The following is a 26,586-nucleotide window of genomic DNA, read 5'->3' on the forward strand; positions in this document are numbered from 1 at the left end:
AGGACTGTGAAAAAGGACTGCTTTAACTAGAAAAATTAAACTGGAAACATGAGCTGTTTTGAAGAATCTGTCTTTTTCCTAAACTAAATAGATACTGTCAGATATTCCAGATATGCTTTCTTGAATCTTGGACCTATGGGAGTAAGAATGGTGAAGGGGGCTTGGCTTGGTTAGACAAAGATGCTGCCAGAGCAGGAAGCTGAAACTATACAGTACTTGCAGTTCCCTCTGCCAGTTGGAGTGGACTTGCATATTTCTTTCTCTCCATGTAGGGCTAGTAACAAGTAACATTTTCCTCAGTTAGGTGACCTCCTGTGAGTTGGAATTTGGAAATCAGTCTAGCTTTTTGTATGGTTTTACTTTGCTGTCCTTGAATCTCTTTTAGAAAGTTGATATCGTTGAACCATCTCTCGAATAATCAGAGGGCAAACGTTCTGTGAGGTTTGTGCTTGTTTAAACAGCTAAATTTAATTTCAGGGAAGCTATACTCCCTCACATAAAGGAATGATGATCATGTTCAAATTTTGTTGCTAGACTCATGCCTCCAGCCCCATGGGAGTCATTAACAGAAAACAACTAGTTGCAAGATCACAGACCAGCATGCTATGTGCCCTGGGGCAGAGGGGGAGAAACACCTTCAGAACCAAACTGACCAAACCTTCTTCCCTCCCACATGCTGAGGCAGGCAGTTCAGTGGGGAGGGGAGGGGGTCAACAAGGCAACGAAGCAGCAGTAGCTCTTTCAGAGGAGAAAGCACAGGCAGATGTGGGAATGTTTCCAGAGCAGAAGTGAGCACCTGATGGCTTTCAAATGTGTGTAGATTTTAAATGAAAATGAAAAACCAGCCTGAGCTGAATTTCAATTATCAGGCGATATAAATTAAAAATAGAGTTGAAGCTCCAGATTGAAATGTTCATTTTGACTACCTGGTTTTAACTTTGTTACATGAGTTTTCCTAGTGTTTTGATATTGTCAAAATCACTTTACAGCAACAGGTCCCAGCAGATTGTAATAACATCTTGTAATATTTAGTCTGTTAAATTAAAGCTTTACAGTAGCAGGATATGGTTTGAAAACCACTTTTCCAGGAACTGGGGAGGAGGAACTAGGCTATTAGTTCGTAATGGGAGAGGATGGGCGGGTAACCTCAGAGCTGCAGCAGCCTGGCAGGGCAGGGAGAGGGGAGCTGTGGATTGTCTTGGCCTTAAGACTCACAGAGAACCTGGCTTGGAGCTGGTGACAGAAGTGCAGGACAGTGAAGCCCTGCTGGTGCTGCACCTGCAACTTCGAAAAACAGGTGAGTTGAAACCACCCCAGGCTGCCTCCATGCCTTCCTCTGCAGCATCTTTCTCTTGTAATCTTTCTCCTCTCGACTCGCAGTGCTCCTTGCTTCACATCCCCCCTCTCCAGCCCCTGCCTGCTTTCCCTCACCAGTGTTCCTGGTTGTCAGGGGTTGCACTCCAGGAAGAGCCAGCGAGAAGGCAGTTTTCCTTTTTCCTCTGCAGTGGTTTTGGGAGAGGATTAACAAGATCATAGTCTCTTGACCTCTTCCTCACTCTCCATGGATTCCCCTGCAGCTTGCCTGCTTCCTGCCTGCTCCTACTTCCTTCTGTGCTGAGTTTGCATTTGTGCCGAATCAATTCAGTGTTGCGCCCTCGCCGTTCAGCCCCTGGTTTGCACTTTGTCACTCGCAGGGGACAGTGCTGAGCCTCTGGCCGAGGGAGCTCACCCGGCCCTTGTCAGGCAGCAAGCCGGGGCTCTCTCCCGCCGGCCGCCGCCAGGGGGTGCGCTGCTGCCGCTGCCGCTGCCCTTTCGCGCTCCGCAGGGGCTTTAAGAGGCGCCGTGCTCGCGCCTACGGAAATACGACGTTACGGAGCACAGCTTTTTATGGGAAACCTGTTTGTCTTATACTGCCTTGACACCGAGACCGTTACCTGCTTGTGTAGCTGAAATACTCGAGGCAACAGCTCTCTAAATAGAAGTAAGGACCTGACCTGGGCGATAATAGCCAATTACGAAGTGCTGCCGAAATGCAAGACCAGATTGCCCTTCAGGAAGTCATCGTGTATGCTGCCAGCTTTTAGGCAGGATTTATACTTAAACTATCCTGACAGGTGGATTTCTGACTTTAAACCCTTCAGTGAGAAGCCTGCCATCACCCCCCTGAGTCTACTGTTTAATTATACCAACAGTTAGAAAGGCTTCCCCCTGATACTTAACTAAATTCTCCTTACTGAAAATTATGTTTGAGGTAGTAGATGAACAAAGGGTCATGTTAAGTCTTTGCTGGTTTAAAAATCCAACCTTTTACATCTTGGAAACATGTTACCATCTCTCATCACTTCTTTCTCTGACTAAACAAACAATTGTTTAAACCTTTCTTTTTCATTAGTGTTTCCCAAACCCTTTCAGTCTTACTGCCCCTTTCTGTATTCCCCTTTAATTTAGCTACATATTTTCTTCACCGACGTGGATGCAAGTGCTGCGGAGTTGCCAGCGTGACATGTAGTGATTATATGTACTCCGAATGCCTGCAGCATGCACTTACGAAATCATTGGGAACATTTCTACATTTATTATAGTGTAGTTTTTTTCAGGCTGGCATCCTTACAGCAACATTTTATATTGGAGGAAAAAACAGCTGAGCTTTTATCCCTAGGTAAAGCCTCTTCCTCAATCACCTTATTTCAAGTAACTACCTAATAAAATTAAACGGAATCTGCATCCCTCATGTGCCATAAAGTGTTGCTTAGGGCTTGAACAAGGCTTTCTCTGTTCAATTAGTCTCTAGAATATTAAAAAGGAAACCCTGAATGTTTGTTGGGGTTTTTGGTGGTTTTTTTTGTTTGTTTGTTTGATTGGCTGTTTTTTTTCCTGCAGTGATGTAAGTTTCAACACAATTCCTTATAGCAAAGGTTACAACACCTGCCTTTTTTATGCTGCTTTCTTTGGAATTCACTTCTGTAAGCAGCCCGAGCCTCGAGTCTCAGTGCATATGCTCCATGTTGTTCTAGTGCCCCACTGCCCAGACTGGGTGTTCAGATGCTTACAGATCCTTCAGTCAGTTCCATTGGTCATATCTCTTGTGAAACAGAAGCATCCATGTGCTGTGAGGTGAAGGAAGTTCCCTTGGTCAGGGTTGGTGGATGCCAGATGAATATGTTTGCTTTGCCTTGCCTTGTGCAGGGGCAGCAGTGGGGATGTTAATTAAGTTGTAATTGGACTTTAGGGTGTTCTGACAAGTCGTTCCTGCTCTTCTAGAGCTGCCAGAAGAGAACAACCAGACTGTGTAAATCTGTTACACTCCAGTGCTGAGAAAGGGAGGCTGACAACTAAGAATGATCATCTGTCTCATCTCAGTTTCTCCAGCTCTTAGCTGCCCTGCGGTGTTCTGTCTCTGTGAGAAGGTGGACTTTGTTTGCTAGCTGCTCATTTCAAGCTCAGGCAGAGCCCCTTGATCCCTGGAGACCTCTTAAGGATGTGCAATATGGAAGGACATTGGCAATAGACTGTCACTGAAGCTGGAGAAGAAGGGAAGACAGTAAGCAGCCCAACCTACTACTCCCAGGCTGAGTTAAATGTTTCATGGGACAATTGAAAATGTGCTTTCTGGTCTGTTCCCTCTATAATTGGTTTGTTGTTTGTTTTTTGTCCCCCAGTTCTGTGTCTGTGAGAGCATTACAGCAGATGCAGGACAAAATAAAAAGCACAATTGACCCTGCGGTGTCTCTGCATGTACTTAAGAGATCACATGGGAACACGCACGTATACCATAATTGTGCTTCAGCTATGAGTCCCCTGGCATTTTATGCTGCTTCAGCCACCTCTGCCATCCCTATTCTGATCTGTGGAGCAGGACTGCAGAATGCCAGCCATGCGTCTGAGTTGGGCCTTGTCCACGAGAGCACAGACATCACTTTTTACTCAGGGGACCCAATATCCTCTTTGCATTGCTATCTGTCAACATACAGAATTAGAATACTTTTTTTTTAAAGTAGATTTCATGTGTCTACACATGTCTTTCTGGGAATTTTGTTTAGCTTGTCCTCTTGCCACATGCTAAGCCCCGTATTGATATTTGCAGCATCCCAGCTGTTTGGATGATGATTTCTTTTTCCTGTTGGCATATTGCTGTGTAACCCACCAGGCACAATGCTTCGTCTTTATCTGCAGCTTAAAAATCTTCTCTGTCTGTGTAGATATGGAGAGTAGTGACACATCTGCCTGTTACATTCTCACAGTGTAGTCACTTTTACCTCGTGCTTTACTCTGGATTTTAGTAATTTATTTTAGCAAATGCGGATGCTGCATTCGGGAGATGGCTTATTACACTTGGATTTTATTCAGATGCTGCAACTGAAGGTTTTTGTGCTTAATCTCGAGGAAAGAGGCTAGAACTTGTCCTGTAAAGGTAAGGTACTGCTTCAGAGCAACAGTGCTGTGCAGGGGAAGAGTGAGGAGGAAAGGACAAAAAGAAAAGAGTGTTCAGATAGAATTTTTTTCCTTGTAATGTGAGGCTCATTTTTTACCTGACTGTGTTCCTCAATCGCAAGGTCTTAATAGGTAAGCCCAGAGGGATAAGAAAGATACAAATTTTTATATATATGTGTGTGTATAAATCTGTTTCCATTATGCAAGGAAGAGGGTATTTTTTTCCCCTATTGCTCTTTGGGGTTTTTTTAATCCTTTGCAAATTCATGCAGGGATGGACACACACAGACACATTATTGTCTGGTGGGGTATGTACTTCTCTGTCACTGATACTGAGCTCCATCAAACCTCCCAGTTGCCAACTGGGCAGCCCTGCTCCCCATAGGTTATGACCTGAAGTGTGAAACAAAGAGACTGCACCATTTATATAAGGGAGCTGCAGAAGGGCAGGGAATGTCTCAAATATCAAACTAGTGACCTGGCTGATTGTTTTTCTTTATTTTAATCAGTAACATTTTTCTAAGTTATAATTGTTGTAAGCAACATGTGAATGTTTCCATTCTGAAAAAGGAAGCATTCACCTCTGGAAAGAATGAAAAGTGATGCTGGAGGGTGGGTGGGATGCCTGGTGGGGGTGTTTTTAATGCTGCTTAGTTTGGCTTTACTTTTTGCTTTATCTCAATGTATACTTACCTGAAAATTCTCCCAGTCTTTTGGCTCTGGTCTTGACATGGACCTCATAGCTTTCACAGCAAATTTATTTTTAACTGCTTTGGTTTTGCAGGGTCTTAGTACGTAACTCGGATAGCATAATAAATTTGACAGAACTCTGAACAATTTCATAATACATAGCTTCAAATGCAGTTAGAGTAAACTTGTAGTTTCCGTTTAAAGAAGATTATTTCTTTGATCCTTTTCTGTTTCCAATTCAGAAATAATAGCAGATTTACTAGTATGTAATTTGCTCGTTGTATACTTAACACTCTTAAAAAACAACTTGCTTTGTGAGTACCTATGCAGGCCAGAAACAAGTATATCGAGCTGAATGCCTTTCAGTGTGGTGGTTATAAGGTCCTTTGGTGTTCTGCCCCTAAAGATGAGCCCTGAGGGAATCTTGTCATCTGTCAAATTTGTGTTTCAGCTTTAGACTTGGTAGGCTTCAGTTCTGTAGCAAATGCGGTTGAATATACTGATATTCCTTCTGTATGCATGCATGGTTTTAGTGGTATTTCCAACTAGGGACACTTTGGAATTAAACTAATAGTAATAATTGTCCCCCCCCCGACACTTCTTTCCCATTTGCCAAAATTTTTGAAGAGAAATATTACCAGTTTCTTACCAGTTTCTAAGTGTTTTGATGGAAACTTTAAATTAAATAGACAACTGGTCATCTTAATGGTTTTGCTATGTCTCTTTTTTAATACTATTCCTATACAAAGCCACAAACACCAGAGGAGGGTATCAGCAGCGCTTCCTCCTTAGTTTTGAGCATTTGTGAAGGAAAAAAAAAATCTTCTGAGGCTCTGACTTTCCAGTTTTCCTGTTAGCTGTTTGAAGTATAAACTCTAAAATTCATTCAAATTCATGGAAATCTGCAATTTGTTTGACATGAGGCTCTACAGCTATTAAGCCAAGCAATTCCATAAAATAAGGGGTTGAAAATAATGTAGTGTGAACAGAGCACCCAAATCTCCTTGAACTGTTTCAGAGAAAATCCTCAACCTTAATTCACAGCTTCCTGGTGTACATAATTAGCAGCTTATAACACTTTCAAAATAATCATAAGAACTATGTGGACTGTTTAGGTTTTTCAGGTTCCCCCCCCCAGCGTGCAAAGGTGCAACTCTCCCCTCTGATCTGTCTGAAAGACTGTGTGAACCCCATCACAGAATACAGGCAGAGCCCTACACAATCTCCTGGTTGCAGATGACAGAAATATAACTTCTGCTTATTTTTCCTCAATGTAAGCATTTGAAGTACAGAGCTGCTTAGTAAATGAGAGGCTGAAAGATGTCTGTTGAAGAGAAATTATTTGCCTGTGCGTATGTCTGTGTTCATCACCAATTTTGAGATAAAGCTGCTGGGGTTGCTGTGACAATGAATGATTGTGAGCTATAGTCGTATGTGCTCAGCTTATGGTTTTTGGACACAAATACGGACAGTGCATGAAATATATCTATTGTTGTTTATTTTCTTAAAAGGTAAAGTCTAATTAGCAGACTTAATTACTGCTTCAACTGAAAGCAACAGCAAGGCTTCCAATGTATTGCCTTCATTTTATTTTTTTTCCAGTACTCATTACAATGTTTCCTGGCATTCATCAACACTTCTAAATTGCTAGGAAGAGTGTGATTAATCATTCACATCCTTATGCTTCCTACTAGACATACACAGATCATTGCAGGCAGGTTGAAGTAAGCCATTTCACATTTTCAAAACATGCTGCAGCTAGTGGAAATTTGGGGTAAGCACCAGTTTAAACAATCTATCAACAGATTACAGTACAAAAGGTAACTCGGTGTCTGACTGTAACTGAGGATCTGATGATTAACAGTCTACGAGTTGTCTTTGAGGAAGGATTTCTCTGTCACTAAGTCAATAAAACTCCAGGGAAGATGTTTATGGAGTTCATTTTAAGTCCAGTTCAAATGTGTCTCAAAGTGACTTCAGAAACCAGAATTCAAATGTCAGAGCCCTACGGTCTGAGCCAAACCTCGAGAGCTGACAGTCCTATGTTTGCATTGGGATTTATTTGGGTTTGCTAGATTAAAACAGAATTCATATATAAAAAAGTTCTGCTCAGGCCAAAAAGGAGCAGTAATCTAAACAGACAAGTTCAAACTACAAAGATCAGACTTTTCAGCTTTATTCTGCAAATATGGAACATTTGGAAAGCATTGCATAAACTGAACTTCTGCCAGGTTTTCTGAAATAGTTACCATCTAATTTGTCTGCATTATATTTACTGGATAAAAATGCATATTGCTCTGTTTTTGGAAGTGAGATCTTACCCACAAGCTGCAACCTGTATAGTTAGAAAATATCTTCTCAAACAGTTTGTCAGCAAAAGTTTAAATCGGCCCCTGTCCACCCATGCCACTTAGCAAACTCACACCACCACTGGAATGAACGAAAGCACTCCTGGCAATCGGGGAACAGCAGCTAAATGTATTTAATGTGCTGCCCCATGAGGAGGGGAAGGAACAATCTGGCCAAGAGCTGAGTGCAAGTACATAGCCTGGTTTCTTCTGAAAGAACAAACCAATCCTTTTATGTCCGCGTAGGAAAGCTTTCTGTTCTCCCTCTGCAGCTGCCTTTGCTAGAAAACTGTTCTTCAAAAGAGCATACTGCAGCATCATTCTTCAGCCTCCAAGAGTCACACCTGTAACTGTAGGAAATACAAGTATTTTTGAGTTCTTGCATATATGAACAATAACAATAAAAGCCCAGTAGCTTAAAAAAAAAAAAGCCATCACCTAGCATTGTCACTTAAACATAATCATTGTTATTAAAGTTATCTTGCCAGTTTTACTGTGTTAATCAACTACCACATTTCACCCTAGATTCTGTGCTTAAATGAACATAGATTTGCCGCAGCAAAGGCTTCCAACTGTGACTGTAAGCCACAAAGGGTTTCTTTTAAGTTGGATATGAGCTTCCCTTCACCCCTAAAGGGAAGAAAACAAGTTTTGGAACCCTGTTTTCTAGTTTGAAACATCAGTAATGTGAAATCTCGTCAATGTGTTGTGTCAAATGCTGTTTTTGAGCCACTGCTACTAAATGAAGGGATATAGTTGATAAATACTTACTAAAGACCTATTTTCTCAGTTAAATGTATGAATTGACCTTGACACATACGGGCTAACGATACCATCAGCTTTTTTTTTTTTTTTTTTTTTGGTCTGATTAGTCCCTTATTTTTATTAATGCTTAATTTTTCAATTGGAGGGGTAGAACCTGGTGTTGTAATGGAAGCAGAAGCAACAAGAAGAGGGAGAATATCTTTCTTTGTGTTGGAACTGACTGATGTGGGAAGTATTCGAACCTGCTTCAGGCTATGGAGCTTAGACTCAGCTTGTTGAGGGCATTTGGCCAAAGACAGCCTCACACCTGTGTTGGTGAAGGCCAGCCATGGAGGCTCGCCAGGGGAATGACAGGACATGTAGGTTCCTTGTTTAGTCCTGTTACAGCCCAAGTACATTATTTTTCTTAATCTGTACCCTTTAGAGTTACATCTTGTTTCTTTATATACCTGGTAATAAAGTTAAGTGTTTTAAGCACTGTAAGAGTCCTAGAAGTAGATCCAAGTGAAATTTCCATATGGGGGAATTCCGAGGAATTGGGTCCTGTGGGGTTTTAAAAAGGGAAGGGAAAAAAAAAGAAAAAGGAATGTAATCGCTGAATTGCTGTGTTGGCCACTATTCCAGTCCATGGAGGAATGGCTATTGCAGGAGGGCTGCCTATCAGACAGAATGAGCTTGTAATCTGTTTGTAGTGGCAAATTCCATGTTTGGCTCATTGCAGTACCTCAGTCTGGGTTAATTACGGAGTTTGAGGAAAAAAGCCAGGAATGAAAGAATCTCAGAAAACTGAATTCAAAGGAAAGAAGAGTGCAATTCAGTACCTTTTCTTCTGTCTGATGCTTCAGCTGCTGAAAGCACCGCACCCTTATTCACACAGACTGTGCAGTGTGTGTAAGGTCCCATCATACGAATTGTGTGAAGCAGCCTGTTGTTGGGTGCAGTTTGTGTGGGTACTCTTTGGGGTTATAAACGCTGTTGTGAGATGTTCCAGCATTACTTATTTTCAGATCACTCCAATATTGATGCATTCCCTTGCATGTTTGCTGTTTGTGACCTATTTTTGATGAGTTTCACATCTGCTCTAGCACCTCTTCGACAACCAGAAAACAGAGCTGTTTACTGAGTTCACAGCTGCTGCTAATATCAGTGCAACTAGCCAGAAATGACTGTTTTCTTGGTTAGCTCATTGTGTTGAATGAACCTCTCTACAGGGTTTGTTACAAGTTTGTTTCAACTGGAAAGCTATCAAAAAGTTCCCACATCTGTGAAATTCTCATACTTCAGCCTTCCTAGAAACCCAGAAACATATGCACCCTCACTAATTCCAGTAACTTTCTTATATTTCCCATGGCTTAACTACATCAGCTTTTCAGAGATAGTGAAAACATGACAGCCTGTTACAAATGGGACAAAATTTTGCTGTCATTAGTTAATACTAATGCCACAGACAGCTTTGCAGTCTTTAAGGAAATGAATCTTTGCCTCTAGTTTAAGGACACCATTACCTAATGTTTTATATTGCAATGTTTTAGTAGGGTAACTGAATTACCTTATTTTTCACACTCTTTTTCTATAAAGATGAGGTTTGAATGGGTGGGAATATAAATTAATCATGCAGTAATACGTGTTTCCTTGCATCACGTTCGGTGTTCTCTGGGACTGGCTTGCTCATGGTGCATTGTTTCTCAGGGAGGCTGTATCCTTTAAGGCTGAATTCCTACCTGTGTTGTGGTCTGAGTGTTTGTGGGCAGTTTGGTACTCTTGCAGTCTATTACTTTGTGGATTAGTAGAAATCAGATTGATTATTGGACCTTTGTGGTTTAGGTGGAAGAAGTTGGTGTGGAGTCTGGATACTGTTTGGTTTTGTTAGTTTTGCACCTAGGCATTGATTAATAGCATAGTATTGCATGTAGTCTGTGTGTGCTTCCGGAAGCAAAAGACAGATCTCGGGATCTGTGAAATTATAAACCTGAGGACACACTACTTCAATTCTAGCAGTATGGGCCCATGTCTTGAGGCTGCCCTTCCTGATTTTGAAATACTGTTCAGAGTTGTTATTGATCATTTCCTAAGTGCTCATGTCCTTTTAACAACTGCATTTTCTAAGCTCTGTCTTAGACCTCAAAAAACCTTCAGTCCTTTCTCTGTGGCGTGAATGTTACAGGTTAACTGTGATCTCAATCACAGATGTGGAAACAAAGGCACAAAGGTATAAAAGATTTGTTGGAGTCATTTCAGTGCATCAGAGACAAAATTAGGCAAAAAGATTTCAGACTCCCACCTGTGTCCTACTCTTCCAGCAATTTTCATGCTTCATTCAATTTGGGAACTTTTGCTGTCATGGTATCTCACAGGTAGCTTTCATTTCTTAATGGCTTTGAAGATTGATTTTTCACGACTATCACCACCCCCAGTTCATTTCCAGTTGTTAATGAAGCATATCTTGAATTTTCTTTGGTCCACTGTGAAGCTTGTGATGGTAATTCTAAAGTGCTTTCAGATCCCTACCTGCTTATTCTTAGAGAATGACAGAAAACGTGCTGACCAGCCTTTGCTCTCATTTTGTCAGCTACAGCCAACAGGAGCAAGTCATGAAGACTCCATGACCTCTCTGGACACCCTGTGGCAGGTGTCTGATCAGCCTTACAAGAGATGTTCTTTCTTAAATGAACACTTAAATTGAGTTCCCTCCATTTTAATCTGTGCCCACTGCAGTTGGAGAGGAAGAGGCAGCTGTATAGCAAATCTGGGAGAAAGAAAGGAAGTATTAGACTGCAATAAATCGGGGAATTGGGTAGCAAAAATGTCGAATTTCCATGGCACAGTACAAATCAGCAGATTCTACAGTCTGGAAGAGGGGAATCCTTCCAGCCCTAACCGAGATAGATGAGGTAGTTCACACCTTTCAGAACTGCAACTTAAGGCAGCCTGAAAAATGAGAGAGTGCATGCTATGTCAGCATATGCTCAGTGCATGTTCTCAACTTTATCTGTACATGTGAGTGCAAGAAAATTCTCTTCTTTCAGAGGCGCGCTGGGTTTCTCCAGCACAATTCCGTGGTGATGAGTGAATTCCACAGGAAAGCTTTACAGCCACAGAACATATAAAGTCTGGAACATGGATAAACTGGTTAGGATAAAATAGAAACCAGCAAAAAACTCTGCCAAAATCTGAAGTGGAATGAATAGAGGTTCAGAAAAAGTTCATTCAGTACGCCTGGCTCCTTGTTTCCATCATTTAGGAATAATTACATTTTTGTCACTAACAATTGTTTTTAAATGTCAATAGAAACCAGACAAGTAGATTTGTAAACCCTGCCCTGTCATATTGAATGTATTAGGTTTTCCAATAGCAGTCTCTTTTAAGTAAGGTTGAGGAAGCACTAAAAGCTCAGTAACTCTCGAGTGTGAGGAAGCTATTGAAATAGCTTGTTAGGCTTTATGACAAGCAGGCTGAAATATAATAGGCCTGTAGCTTTGTGAAGGAGCCAGCAAGCCATGGTTGAAGAAAGGACAGTACCCAAGAGTTTGAAGGCCAGATGATTTGTGCAAAAGGGGATGTTGGAAGGTTCAAGGCAAAATAAACAAATGGGGCTACCCACAGGGCCTGTGCTAAGCCGAGACCAAAATGCTTCCTTAGCATGGTTTCTAAACATATGTTAGTTTGCCTAACCAAAGAAGGCATTTTCTGTTAGTGTTTCTTCCTGTCCATGCTCGGGCCAAGGAGCCATTTTCTGTTAACTAATTCACCACATTTGTTCTGATCCAATCTGTCCTTAGCCTTTTGCCTACTCTCGCTAGGTGCCTCAGCAGTTCAGAATAAGTCAAATCATTCCAGTCCTACCACATACTCTGTCTGAGTCAGGGAGGACACAGAGCATTTGTGTAACCCCATTATCATGAAGAAATTTCACTGTCTGTAAACAAAACTAAATGATAGTCAACAGATCATGCAAGAAACTTACAGTAAGATGGGAAAGAAGCTTTGTCTCCAGCCTCCAATGAAAACTGGTCTGATCTGCCTACTTTATAATAGATAATGCCAATTTTGAAGAATAAAAGTCATCATTAAGAACCAGAACAAAACTAAATGGTAATGTCTCTGGAATACAGACAACCTGGCAGATATCTGCTATCTAAATCTGCATTCCTCCAAAGTCATGTGCTTTGGGATTTAAAGAACCATCCTGCACAGCAGTGCATGGCCACACCACAAAACAGGGACAAAATTCTTTATTCTTTGTTTATATATACCACATCCCTTTGGATGCACTCTTGCTGAGTGCATTATCTAGAACCTTACTGTGCTGCTTCATTATATGCTAATGCACCAGCTGAAAGTCCCAACTTTAGAACCAGCATTGCTATACTCGAAAAGCATCATCTTCCATCTCATGGCTCAGGAATTCATGTTCTGCTACTGACCTACTCACTGACTTTCTCATAACTGCATTTCTGTTACGGTAAGTTGAAGAATTCTGTGAAAATCTAGAACTATCCTTATCTTTTTGTTTTCACAATACATTTCCTAGGCCTTCTTTGAGAATTGTACTGGAGTGATAATGAAGTAATCTCAGAGGAGCATCTTATTTGCTGATTGTGTTGTAATGGTTGTATGCCCATTAGAAAACATATATTCCTCATCTTAATATTATTCTTCTGGAATAGAGGTTGGAGTCAGGGAAAATTGCATAGCTAACCTTGGCAGTATCCAATGTGTCTAGCAGATGCCAAGTAGAGTGTTCTGTAATAAATCATCTCTAGCTAAATCTTTGCTAATGTAGCGAGTATATGAATATGTTATTTTAGCAAATGCATGCTGTCAGAACCTAATTCTGGGTTTCTAGCCTCTAAAATGCAGGTGGTGCATGTTAGTGCTGAAGTGGATGGTTTGAGGAGGAAAAATTTAGCAGAAAGTATCCTAAATTCAGGTTACGTGGTATAGATACTTAAACCACTGCTATATAGAACAGTTTGGGTTGTAGGGGACCTTTAAAGGTGGGAAATTTTTCCTTCCTTTTTTTAGCCACTCAACTGCAGACATATTTCTTCCTCTTCTTCCTGTCTTGTTTGTGGGGAGTGTAAGGTTTTGAAAAATTGAGAAAGCAACTTGTAGTTCTGTAGAACTTTCACTAGCTCTCTTTGGCTTATAATTTGCAGCCTTAAAAGGCATAGATAAAAAGGGAACACTTCCAGGAGATAATGTGGCTTAGATTAATCACTATTGCTGCCCATTTTCAAGTCAGTTACTCAGAGGAAATCCAAAATGTTTTAACCGTTTATAGTACCTAAATACAGTATTAATAAAGCACTGATTTCCAAAACTTGGAAAAGTACTTATGATTGAGTGAGTTCACTTATTTTCTTTAAAGGAAACAAAACTAGTATTCTGGCCCTTTTCAAGATGAAATTTGTTCTTTATAAAAAGAAAGAAAACGGACGTAGTTAATACTAAAGAGTAATGTTCTGCATTTTCTGGGCAGTGATTTGACTGTTATTCACACTGATAAATGCTGAGGTAAAATGTTTTATCTGTGTCCAGTTTCTTTTTTTTTATTTTTTGGGATATTCAGCAGTGAAAAATGAATCATGAAGGACTTCAGAAAGAGTGAGGGGTGGAGGGGGGAGATGGGAGACAAAATTAAATGAACCTTAAGGTCAGTGTCATAAAGTTACCAACCTAACCTGATTATTGCCTGCCCTCTGGAGAGGGGAAAATCTTACACAACCACATTAAAGTTGAGAAAAATGAGAAGCTGAAAAGAAGAGGAAATTGTATTACTCTCTGAGGTAGATTATGTTGTACGGTTAACAAATGATGGTCACTTACATTCCTTTACCAAAAAAGAATCCCAACCCAAACACATTGAAGTCACGTAACTGAACAAGAAAAGTCAACTATAAAAATCTTGTGCCACATCCAAGAAAGTGAGGTGTAATATCACTTAATACAGAACTGGTTTATTTTTCATAGGAAACCAGAGGCTTTCCACTAAAAGGAATCTGTTATTTCTAGGTTTGGAAAGGTCTGTTCTGGATCCTAACAATTACTCAGTAATCTTTTCATGTTGATGGCATTTTGAAATGTAAACAGTGCTGCACCAGCCGTTTTCACTGACTCTGCAGCTTCACTTTCTTGAGCACCCAAGGTTATTTCTAGGCCTACATGCAGTTCAGCAAAGAGCAGTTCTTAGTGAACTGAAGAGCAAGGTTCTCTCTCTCCCATGCTGTATGTCCTGTATGGCTCACCTGAATCACAGGGCTCACCTGAATCACAAGGGACAGGCACTGCTTTGATGCCAAGTTTGAGTCTGTCTTGCTGGCTTCAGCCTGGTGGCTTAGGCTGTGTCTTCCCTGCTATTAGTCAGTACCTGGACGTTTTCTCTTGGAGGATGAGTGTTAGTGGTGCTGTGCCATGGTTGGAAAATTGAAGAATGGAGGGAGTGCACTTTCACCTGATTTTTGTCATGGTGGCCAAATACAAAGGGACCTTGATCTTTGATTTTTTTTTTTCTAGGGGAAATTGGCTTTCTTTTTTTCCTTGAGGGGCCAGCTTTATGTAAAGCCTCTACCCTCTTGCTTTAGTCAGAAAGCACAAGATGTTTCTTGATTGATTCACACTGAAGTGCCCACACTGAAAACATTTCCAGAGTAGTACAGCACGGAAGAAGTACAAAATTAAAGTCCTTCAGTGTAAAAGTATACATGAAATGAAGGATATTTCTGCAACTTTTGATAACCAGGTCGCTCTTCAACTACTTCTACTTCAAGTCTATTCTGGGATCTTTTTCAGTAAATGACCGCTATTGGATCCCTCAGTCTCTTTGCTGGGAAGAATGGCCAGCAACATTTTTACAAGTTACTATCTCATGGTTGAAATGTACTTACCAACAGCACGTAAATGACTTGTCTGTTGCAAAGTAAAATAGGTACACTGAAATGAACAACTGTTCATGTGCCTAATATACTGTTTTTCACCTATGCTTGGACTTGAAAAGCAGAACTGTACAAGATGCTAATTTTGTTACATTCATTTGTGAAATAGCATGTACATTTCTAGTATTTACCTTAAATTTTATGTATTATATTTGTGTACCTGTTTGCCTTAGTTATTAGAGGGGCATGGCAAGAGGTATGCTGGACTCAGTAGCACGGTTGCTAATGGTTTTGATTGGATGCATTGATGGAACAATCATAGAATCATAGAATAGTTAGGGTTGGAAAGGACCTTAAGATCATCTAGTTCCAACCCCCCTGCCATGTTGGATTTTTTAAAGTGGTTTTGATACAAAATGCTTGAAAACTATTGAATAGAAACATTACTGTGCAAGACACCATTGTCTTTTAGTTAAGCCTGATATGAAGAGAATTGAGTTACTTGCTGCACTGCTTTGAAATGCAATACAGGCATTGGTTTACTTTGCCTTTTGTTAGACTGAGAGCTTTAGAAATGTGCAGAGCAGAGAATACAGACTTTTTTTTGTTGTCGTTGTTTCTTTTAACAACTGAGGGTTTAGATCAACTGCCGACACAGGAGGAAATACCATTAGATAGGTACTAGAAAAGCCAATATTCCACATTATTCTTGCAGACAACTAACATTTGAAACTTGCACGAACTGCTTCCACTTAAAAGCTGTCAGTCACATTGGTTATAAAAAGCCCAGAGCACTTAGGGACTGTCAATCACTTCCTAGAAGAGAGAGCTGACATCTTAACATTTACTTTGCCAGTATTTACCAGATGCAGCAAACCAAAGGGTGGAAATGCAAATGAAAACATGCATTCTCACTGATCATATAGTACAAGGGAAACATTTGGAACAGTTATTGTAGCTGCTCACCTAGGAGCCTCCGATCCTGAGAAGATTTTTCTCTCTTGAACTATGAATAGAACTGTTGCAGCCTGGTTCTGCTGTGGTGTGGGAAAAAGGCTTTTGCAGACACTGTCTGCGGAGAGCTGTCATGGAGTCATCAAGTGAGGAAATAAGTTGACTCTGGCATGTTACAGGTAAGGGAAGCAGCAAGAAATGTGCAGAGGACTTGAGAAGGGCACATAAAGGGCATCTACCTTGCTTTTTTTCTGATGGTAATAGGGATGTGGGTGTTGTACTTATCAGACTGATGACATCTTCTCAGGTAAGAAGGGGATTGGTGAGGAAAGGAATGGGAGGAGCCAGTTAATTCAAATACACCTGCTCTTTTTCTGTATGTTTCTAGATCTAGGTATCCATGGGTTGGTCTGAGAACTGAAGATTTAGACACTGATCCTGGTGCTTCAGTGGGATTGCAGCTGTAGGTAGCACTATGCTAGAATTTGCAACTGTGAGGAGCCTCCACTCAGGACCACTGCTACTGTCACAGAGCAGGAGGTCTAGTATAGAGCTGATGTGTTCACTTGTCACAGGCCCATAAGCACTGTTGTGCTGCTCTGCTGCCAAGCCCTGTTTCAGAAGATACCCTTTTGAGGTGTATTGTGAAGGTAAAAGGGATGTTGTCCTTGAGGCTGCCTCCCTCCAGGTTCACTGGACCTGAGTAATGAGTGTCACATTCCACAACCACATGCACCTGAAGGGATCCATATGAATCTTGGTCCTTTTTCTCACCAGACTGTCAATCTTTAAGTCAGCATGGCTGAACACAGCAACTAAGGAAATGTTGCAGAACTCTGCTGAATATAAAGTCACTCATGTGAGTGCTTCTTACTAGAGTCTTCTGGAAGGTCTGATACAACAGCAAGCAGCTTCTGACATTTGTGTCTCTTGGAGTAGTGCAGCCAACATCTGCATTGTGTGGTTCACTGGTGAGCCCAGAGGTTTTGTTCAATCTGCACATCCAAACATTAAGTCTCATAATCCTAACACAGCCTTTGGTTCGGCAAGTCATCTTCCATGCAGGGTTCCTCCTACCCTTTGGAATGGAGTTCAGCCCTGGATTAATCCACTTAAATGAGGTTTCTAGAGACCTAGTGTAACTAGATGCCTAAGTATAAATTCATAGAACGAAAGTCATGTTCCCACAGCAGTCTGTGAAAGTTAAGTCATCACAGTTTATGGAACCAAGTGATTTAGCCTGCCTTGTAGTAGGCACCTCTCAGCTGTCAGCAGAATGGTTCTATAAGCTTCATTGACTATATTGTGTAGGTCTCCTTTGACTGTAATAGGAATTCAGGCACTTAGTGCATCTTACATGCCTTAAACCTTAATCTTGAACCAAATCCCACCCTTGCAGCCAGCTGCTTAAGTGACTGGGACCATTTGGTGGACTTCCCCGCTGGGATTATAGCCTTGTCTTGAAACCCACATTCCCACATACATGGAGCTACCATGTAGGGCTGTCTGACATGGTATTTACATACTTTAACTTTTCTGGCATCTTTAGCTTGAATAAAGGTAGTCCTACAGCCCAGAGCTCACTGTGGATAAGTAGACCAAGTATTTACAAATTATTTCCCATCATTCTCTGTATATTTGTGTGTCAGATCTGTATATTAACCAGTGTTATGAAGAGCACCAATTTAAGTTGTGGGATGTGGATAAACTAATTACATGACAGTCATGAAGGTCTTGCTGCTGAGTGTGTATAAATGCATGCACCTATGCTTAAGGAAGCTATGTCATGTGTCAAGCAGGGTATAGCAGGATTCAGGTAGTACAATAAGATCAAAGGATGTTTGGAGACTTGACTGGAGGTATAAGCTTCCTCTGTTTTCTCCTTGAAATGGAGTAGTAGAGTCTGCTGTGTGTGTCCTTAATTTACCAAGGAGAAAAGCATTTTCCCATTGTTTCTTACATGCCATGTCTATCTCTTTATAAACAGGCCAGGCCTGTATTCTCTAGTACTCTATTTTTGTATTAGGAAGTTTTTTCTTCCCTTAGGGAAACCCTTCATCCTCCTTTCAAGGGTAAATAAAGAATGCTATTCACCATAACAATAAGTCTAGAAAGAGGAACAGAAAACAAAATGTCTCTGTATACATACTGAATAGCTGAAAGTTGATTACATCAATGCTCTGCTAATCATTTTCAGATTTTAATGTCAAATAACAGAATATTGTGTTTAGTATGGACCAGAGGCTGGGGCTAAGAGAAAGTTCAATGCTTTATGTAAGAAAATGTAGACTGAATGTATAATGAGTATACAGAATAGACTTCTGTGTGCGGTCCACATAGGATGTTAAATAGAATGGATATTTTCTTTTATTTCTGAAAATACTAGGGAAGTTATATATGAAGAATACAGTGCAGAAGAGAGAGCTTCTATTAAATCCTCTTCTCATCTCCTCTGTGTCCTGTTGTCCATATCTTGTGGACATTTGCTGTACGACAGTAAAGATGCATAGCTGTTAGGGTCAGGAAAACAGGTCATGGACTCCTTCCTGTATGCACTGATTATCCCTTTGTTCCCTTCCTCTGATGATACATAAAATTAGAAAATTCTCAATGTTGTAACCTGAAGCTCTATCAAACAAAGAGGTGATTGTAGCTGAGTCTAGGACTTACCTGCCTGGGCAAGATGTGGCATTCTCTGGAGTCCTGATTCCTTATCTGCAATTCATGAGCTGGAGACCTGTCCGGATGTTGTGCAAGTTATTGCTACTGCTTGAATGCCAGTGTGTAGAATGGGAGATCCCCTTGTGAAGTTTCTTCCAAGGACTAAATTCATTCTTATCAGAGAATGTGAAGGTTAACTAGTTACGTGCTCTAACTTCTAAAAACCCAGTCTGGGGCAGTTTAAAGAGATCTAACACTGAAATAAAATAAAATCCTGATCACCTCAAATTTGATGTTTTTAAGGTAAATTGTATTGAGTCATCAGCTCCTTTGGAAAAGTGGATTATTCTAAAATGTTGGAACAGCTGCCCTATTTTCATCAAATGGTCATAACCAGAACACGGGAGGAATTCCATGAAAATTATCCAGGTGAAAGAGAACAGAAACTGACCTAAAATATTGCCTTAGTGCTGGGTAAGTTATCAGCTAAAAATGGCAGCATGTACTTGAGACTGCTTTTTTCTCTGAACAACATCCAGACTTTTAGACATGACTTTAAAGATTTTGAAGTGATTTCTGAAATGGTCATTTTATTCAATATTTTCCTGAGAATTATCAGATTTTTATAATACACCTTTTGGAAATCCTTTTTACTTAAAGGAAGTGCAACTGTTTGTCATAAGCAATGCTCAGGTTGTTTTAGGAAAACTTACTACAATTCTTAGGTATGCAGATATTAAAAAGAAGCAAGATTTTCTTCAATCTACTATAAAAAGCTAATGTTGTCTTTAAATGACAAATAGAATGGCATTCTGATATATGTGGGAATTTGAGAAAACCAAACATTGATCATACTACAAAACCCCCTTGGAACAAGACACGAGGCAAATGTAGGTATTCCTTGTGCAAATTTCAAAAGGCATCTTAGACTGTCGCAGTAAGATGGAGTTGAGAATTGCTAGTGTCAAGCCCTGAAATGTCATGAGTTTGTCTTTGAAAAATCAACTTCTTGTTTACTTTTGCCTTTTGACATCCTCTCCCCTCCCCTCTCCTCCTCTATAAAACTGAATTACTTCAGAAAAGGGGCTTTGAAGAGAAACATCAAATACTATGAGATTCATAATATAGTCTTAGGAGCTGGCAGCATAAAAGGTGGGGGGGGGGGGGGGGGGGCGGTATTTGCAAAGGCTTCCTAGACAGCAGTGAATAGAGAGTGGGCCACCAGAGCAGTTAAATTAGGCTTCTGTTCTGGATCACCTTATTCTCCATTGGAGTCGCTTCTCCACTGCCTGTAGAAAGAAACACGGTCTCACCAGGCTGAAGTTAGCTTTTGTGACTAGCTCTTCAGGCGAACATGAAGAGAGGCTTTTAATGTGAGGAGCTTCACTTCTAATCCCACGTGCCTGTAGTGATCTCAAGATACACAAGGGCTGTAATTCTGCCCTGAATTAGATACAGTGGTCCAGCCTACTAGAGAGCTAACACATGTGCGTATATCCATACTGAATAGTTGCTGCTGGATACCTGCCTGAATTTGAGAAACGGGTGATAAATAGGTTTGTGACAGACCGTTTGATATGCTGTGACGCTAATAGCTTGAAAGAATGCTCATTAGGTAGAGAACCGCTGTGCAGAATTAGTCAGTCACCAATATGCTCACAGCACCGTACTAGTAGTAAGCTGCGAATTTGAGCCAGACGGTTGGTGTGCTCTCCTGTAGGCATCCAGACAAGCCTGTACTGAGATGACATTTGCTTCACTACAGATATGTCACGGATCATTTTTCACAGCCCTGTTGAAGTGGCTTATTTATTATCATCTGTTCTGGTGTTATATCCTGGACATGGGAGAACTGTTTACTGTACCACAGTGCCAGGAATTCCTTGTTACTGTGCAATCTGACTCCAGGAAAAGGCTTAGGATAGGGCTCAATGCTTTCCTCAAGGCTGCTGCTACCAAAGCAGGGCACTCTGGATTAAACCGATGAGGCAAATCCCAGGAGTTACAGCAGAAGTTAGTGGTTTGATACTTAAGTAAGTGACCTCTAAGTGAACAGGTACTGGGTTTGTCACCATTCCACTTGCCCCAGCAGAACAACTTGACCTTGGATGTAGGCATCTCTGTTGTTAGAGCACTCGAGATTTGTTGAAGTCACATTATCAAGAATAGTGATTCTCAGCAACACTCTAATGGCGTGCAAAGCTATGCTGCCTTAAAAGGTTGGTGAGTGATGCAGGGCAGTGTGGAAGCCCAGAGAGTATTCAGGAAGCTGACATGATCCATGAACAAAATGCCTGGGAATTTCTGCCATTACTGGCCTAGAGCATGAGGAGTTTTCAGTGTTACTTTTTACAGGGAAAGGGATTAATGAATTTAAGGAATGGCAACAGGACCTGGCTGTTGAGTTTTCTAGACTTACTGTATTATTCTTACATTTGTCTTTCCTTGCCCTGTATCAAAATAATATTCACAACGCTTAAGTATTGTAAAACCATGTTTCTGGGAAAGTCACTCACCTTTCTCTGGGTCTGCTTGTCTGATTTGATTTGTGTTGCTATGCTAGAATAATATTTCCCAAAATCTCTATCAGTATGATTAATTAAGTTATCGGCAAAAATCTGTCATCCAAGATGACTCTCTGTTGTTATTAGGAAGGAAATGGATTGATCTCCATTGAAACCAAGCTACTGCAAATGTCAGTTACTATGGGTAAAAGCACAGTGCTGTGTGCTTCAGAAAATAAAGCTTGATCTACTACTGCAGAACACTTGCATTCAGTGCATAGGTTTTAAAGAGACCCAGCATAAGAATCATAGAATGGTCTGGATTGGAAGGGACCCTGAAAATCATCTAGTTCCAAGACCAGTACCATGGGCGGGGACACCAGACCAGGTTGCTCAAAGCATCCGAGAATACATTTGTTTCTAGTGGTCGTTTGTACAAAGGTAAGTCGGGGAGATTCCAAACAATAGTGTGGCCCCATTGTGCCAGGTCTTGTGCAAACACATGCTGATCACTGAAAGAATTTGTGATTGAAACAGCAGGAAACAGCAGTTGTCTTTTCTCTAGTCTGCATCTAGGAGTTAGGATAGGTGGGTTGCCTGAGTTTACGTGGAGGGGCACTGGTCCCTGTCTTCCTTAAGCCCAGAGCTTTAGCCATATCCCGCTTCTGCCATGCCCACTACAGCCCATTCTAGGGCTGGAACAATACAGGCTGGGACGTATCAGGGAGGATGCCTCCTGTGACTTAGGTGCTGGCTTCCAGCTGGTGAAATGATGGGCCAGCAATCTACTTGATTAAGGATAGAAGGTGGGTGGCCTGCCTGGGGATTTTTGTTTACGTAGGAGCCCTTGGGTCAGACAAGAAGAGGGTGCTGGTTTGCCCCAGCAGCTAAGCCCAGTCTTGCTAGTGTAGCTGCTAGAGGGACAACAGCACAAGTTCCCCAGTACAAAATTAGGAGGAGCTGCCTATCTAGGGCTGACTTCCCTGCTTTCCCCAGCAGATGTTAATGCTGCCCTGACCAGCAAGGTGGCTTTTGGGGCAAGAGGAGATTTTGTCTAAATGGTAGCCACTGAGGGGAGGCCAGTAAGGTACTTTTTTTGTTTTGTTTTTCTTGATCATGAAGCTACATCTTGTTCCTCCATTGGCAACAACAGAGGTTTTCTTGTCACAGCAGTCAATGATGGGGTAAGAGCAAGAATTCAAGTAGCTAGCTAGAATAAATGATCTGGGGCTTGAAGCAATGAAGTGGTATAAAGTGTTAAAAAATGGGCTGAAGACAGCTATTTGAAGAAGTGTTGTCACATACTGAGAAATTTGTTTTGCCAGCTAGTTGAAATCCAAATATTAAAGTTAAGTTTTTTTTTCTTTTAAGCAACTGTAGCATGAATGGAAAATTTATGGAAGATGTTGAGACTTTGTTCTTTCTAAAAAATGGAGCCTTGTTACTAAGCCAGGACATGAAAAGTGGCTAGAAAGAAAACTAAACCAAATTAATCTGTTCTAATCCAATAGAATACAAAAGTAGGCAGAAAACAATGATAGAAAAAAAGATGAACTCAGATTTATAATTCTTTTATTGTAATGTAGCAGTAGTCAGTAACAAAGGAAGCTCATTTTGCTTTGTTTATTTTGTGGTGTTTGAATTAGCAATGTCCTCTGAAAATAATGCACCTTAGGCAACAGAGTACAGGTTTTTCCAGAATGTGTTTAGGTATTCTTATTTCTTTTGTGCTACTAAAAAGGGAAAATGAAAATATGCCAAAAGTACTCTGAATTCTAACCTCCTTTTCAGATGTTTAATTTGCCAAGCGCAAGTGAGGAGTTGTTGGAAGATTTAATATCTGCTGCCCCCATTATTTCTCATAAACATGCACTCTTACCTGATAGATAAATAACTGCAATAGTTAGGTGGTGTATAAACATCAGTCCAGTTAGGTAGTTAGGATCATCCTCCACTATTACTGAAGTTAGCTTGTGAATCAGAGTAATTCTGGGCTCACAGCTATATAACCAGGAGCAAAAAATGGTCTGTCTTCTTAATGAAAAGTCATTATGCATTAGGACAGACTGTATTAATTATTAATCTCTCTTTCCACATGATGTGACCAGTCTTTCATGAACTCATGGTCTGTTCCAACCAAATTTGTCAGTGGCTTGGGATTTATGAAGTGTCTGGGAAGTTCTCAAAAGCAGGTGGCCAGGTAAAAGTGAGAAGGTTTCCATGCTGCAGGATCCAGAACATGGAGCCGACCAGATATCAGAGTGTCAGTGGTGGAAGGAAACACTGAGATACAAATGCTCATGGGATCTGCTGCTCACAGAGCTATTTTTCTGTAAAGAAGACAAAAAATATGTATCAGTCCAGATAAATTCTTCTTCTACTCATGATTCTAAATAATTTTGCATTTAAAAAATATGTACTGTTTTCTGTTTGAAAGAGAGAAATCCTAGGATTCTGCACACACCAATGCTACAGTTTTGTGTATGTTGGCATGCACTGTCTACAATGCCGAGTCCCCACTTCTTGCCTTCCCTCTGCAGTATCTCCACCATGGCTGTACCATGCCTCCTTTCCGAGCTCCAGCCTTCATCACCTTTCCAACCTCTTCTCTTTAGCTGGGCTCATTTTTCTGCAAGTTAGTGAGGTAGGAGTGAGCCTCCCCTCCACACAGACCCACCACACCTCCCCAGTGTCATGGAGTTCATCCCTGGTGCCCAGCCATGGTAAAACACTTGGATGCTCACTCAGGCCTCTCTGCTGGCCTGGGAATGGGAAGCAGAAACAGCCTATTTGGGATGTAGTACAGTCTGGGTCTGCAGTCATGTCTCACAGTTTGAACAGAATCCAACTGAGCAGGAGCCTTGGGAGTGTTTTCTTCTCTACCTGCTCATCCTTTTACAATTGCTAGACCTACCATGCTGCAGGAAACAAGGTAAAATCTGAATTGGTGTAAAACCTTTGGTTCCTTCACTGGCCTTGGAAATGTTACAGGGATTAACTGAGCTGCTAACAGCAGAAATGGCTACTGTACCAGCAGAAGCAATACAAGGCACAGAAAAAGTAATCTGGGTTTCTGTGAGCTCTCTGCCTCACGGCTTAAAAAGCATCTCAACACTGGTTGTAGGATGCTGAAATAAGTAACAGTGCTATCTGCTGTGACCCTGCAGTGGTTCTCGTTTGATCGAGCAAAACCCAAATGCACACATTTTGTTATTTGTGTGATGCTTATGTGCACGGCTGTTGCCTTGGCAAACCAGAGAGCACTTTGTTTAAATCTGTACTTGTAGATTTAATGGTTTTAACTAATTTCATTTGTGCAGCAAACTGCAGTACCTTTCTCTTGTATTCAGGGAGCAATATACTGCTCGTGGCTAATTTTAACATCTCTCTCCCTGTGCACAGAAAGCTAAAAGATTCTGTTTTCTTGGCAGAAACCAGCAGTGAGTTCAAATCCTATTAAACTTGAGTCAGTAGGGTGATTTCTATTGCAATGGGAGAAGCATTCAGAGGAAACAATTGTACCAAGCCCACACCTAAGGCAGAGAAAAAGATTTATCTACTGAAAGACTGCAGCCTCATTTTCAAAAGTGCCTTAACCTCCTGGGTGTTCAGGAAACCTTGGACACCTACAAGTGAGGTTTTGTCATGTGGAGCTCATTGATAGCTTTGGAATGAAATGAAGCCTAGAGCTGCCATTCAGCCCTTCAGCCTTATACAGAGGGATACCAAATCCAAGGTCCAAGTACCAGATATGCTGTCTATACCCTCCCACTGTCTTTCCTGGGGGTCCCAGGGGTCTGTCAGTGTCATGTAATGGGAACTGCCTTGGTCCTGGTGACCCAGTCACAGCAAGTGGCTTGTCCTGTGGCACCAGCCTTACCACCCACTTTCCCACCTATCCTGCCATCTTTCCAAGAGGGTGCTCACCATGCAGCTCACCGTCAGAAAATCAGCGGTATCAACTGTGAGGGCATTTTAAGTGAAAACCTGGCTTCACCAAGGCAGGTTTTTGGATGAGGTACACTGACAGTACTGAGATCAGCCACCACAGCTGAAACTCATGTACTTTGTCTTTGATCTCTGTCATTAGTTCTAAGCAAGGTTGTTCTCACGGTCCTGCCTCAAAGCTTGTGTTTACTTCACAGGGCATGGAAGCATGTTGCAAATTAATATTGATGGAAATATGAGGAGAGAAATGTACAAGTTCTCATGTCATACCTGTTTGCTCTGGCACTACGCTGAGTCTCACTTTTCCCTGTTTCTGTTGTGTAATGGTATTCCATGTCCTCCTGCTCTGTTTTTTCTTGTTGGTCCACCTTTGCTGAACATCCGTATTAATTCAATCAACAAGTAAACTATTAAATGAGGAATCCTGCAGTTTAAATATGAAACTGATTCATGCAAGAAGTGGTTTTTTTTCTTTGTTTTAATGAAAACAGTCTCAGCAGTTCACAGACACAAAAAAACCCGCACATGGAAAATGTGTATAAGCTCTTTGTGCTTCAGCTTTGAAGAAAATGTTTATGTTGTGCCATGGTTAATACAAATTAAATTATTGTTAAATCCCCAAATTATTTTTTGTTGTTTGAAGATAGGATAGGCCCATGCCTTTCTTTATTTGTAGGAATAAGCAGAAAGCAGAAAATGATCTTGCTGAAATGATTTGTTGTTTTGGTTTACAACCATGAAAGGGAATGGCATTTTCAGAGCTGTGTGTGTGCCTGTATGTGGGCAGTTCACATTTCTATGGTTAGGATGTAAGATTATTCCTAGAAAAAAAAATATGGAACTATCTTCTATCACACTTTAAATACTCATCAGAAGTTTGAACCCAGCACTAACCAGTCAGGCTTTGCTGTCATTCATATATGAAATAAGTGGCTAATGTGTGCAGGCAATAAAGTTCCATCTTCCAAAACCTCATCCTCATAAGCATACTTCAGCATTTTTTCTGTTCTTTTCCCTAAAGTGTCTAAAATTTACATTGAATTTCTGAATGAACAGAATATGAATGATACACAATTTAGTTTAAGTATAGCCTACCTATATTCCCTCTGAAACTACCAGTCTTGCTTAAACGAATAGCAGTTTCCAGATTTAAAACATTGACAGAGGTTAGAACATTAATATACCATTTTTCCCTTTTACTTCATGACTCCCAGATTCTGTCGTGCTTTCTGGGAGGCTGGGTAAAATTACATTTTTAAATTTAAAAGTTCAAGTACAATGTATTTGAGCTGACAGGTATCTGATCAGGAGAGATGGATTCCATTTCTAAGTGCTATTTTCATCATCATCTTTGTAGCTATAGGTTCACCTGTGGCTTTGGAAACAATGTTTTAGCAGCAGTCTCAATAT

General features: G+C 40.9%; 1 long non-coding RNA gene across 2 annotated transcripts in view; it reads left to right on the forward strand.

Annotated features, from left to right (window-relative positions):
- Positions 1-26,586, forward strand: part of LOC133267295 (uncharacterized) — a 72,744-nt gene that overhangs the window by 10,840 nt on the left and 35,318 nt on the right. The window contains exon 1 of one of the 2 annotated variants that reach the window (XR_009742699.1): positions 18,609-19,198. The exons of the other annotated variant lie outside the window; for it this stretch is intronic. This is a non-coding gene — a long non-coding RNA (uncharacterized LOC133267295). Of the gene's footprint in view, positions 1-18,608; positions 19,199-26,586 lie in introns of those variants that run through there. 2 annotated transcript variants of the gene reach the window in all.

Source organism: Pezoporus flaviventris, unplaced genomic scaffold (genome assembly GCF_033815535.1).
Source record: "Pezoporus flaviventris isolate CSIRO_AGI_PZ_B2104156 unplaced genomic scaffold, CSIRO_AGI_Pfla_v1 ptg000007l, whole genome shotgun sequence".
Taxonomy (NCBI): domain Eukaryota; kingdom Metazoa; phylum Chordata; class Aves; order Psittaciformes; family Psittacidae; genus Pezoporus; species Pezoporus flaviventris.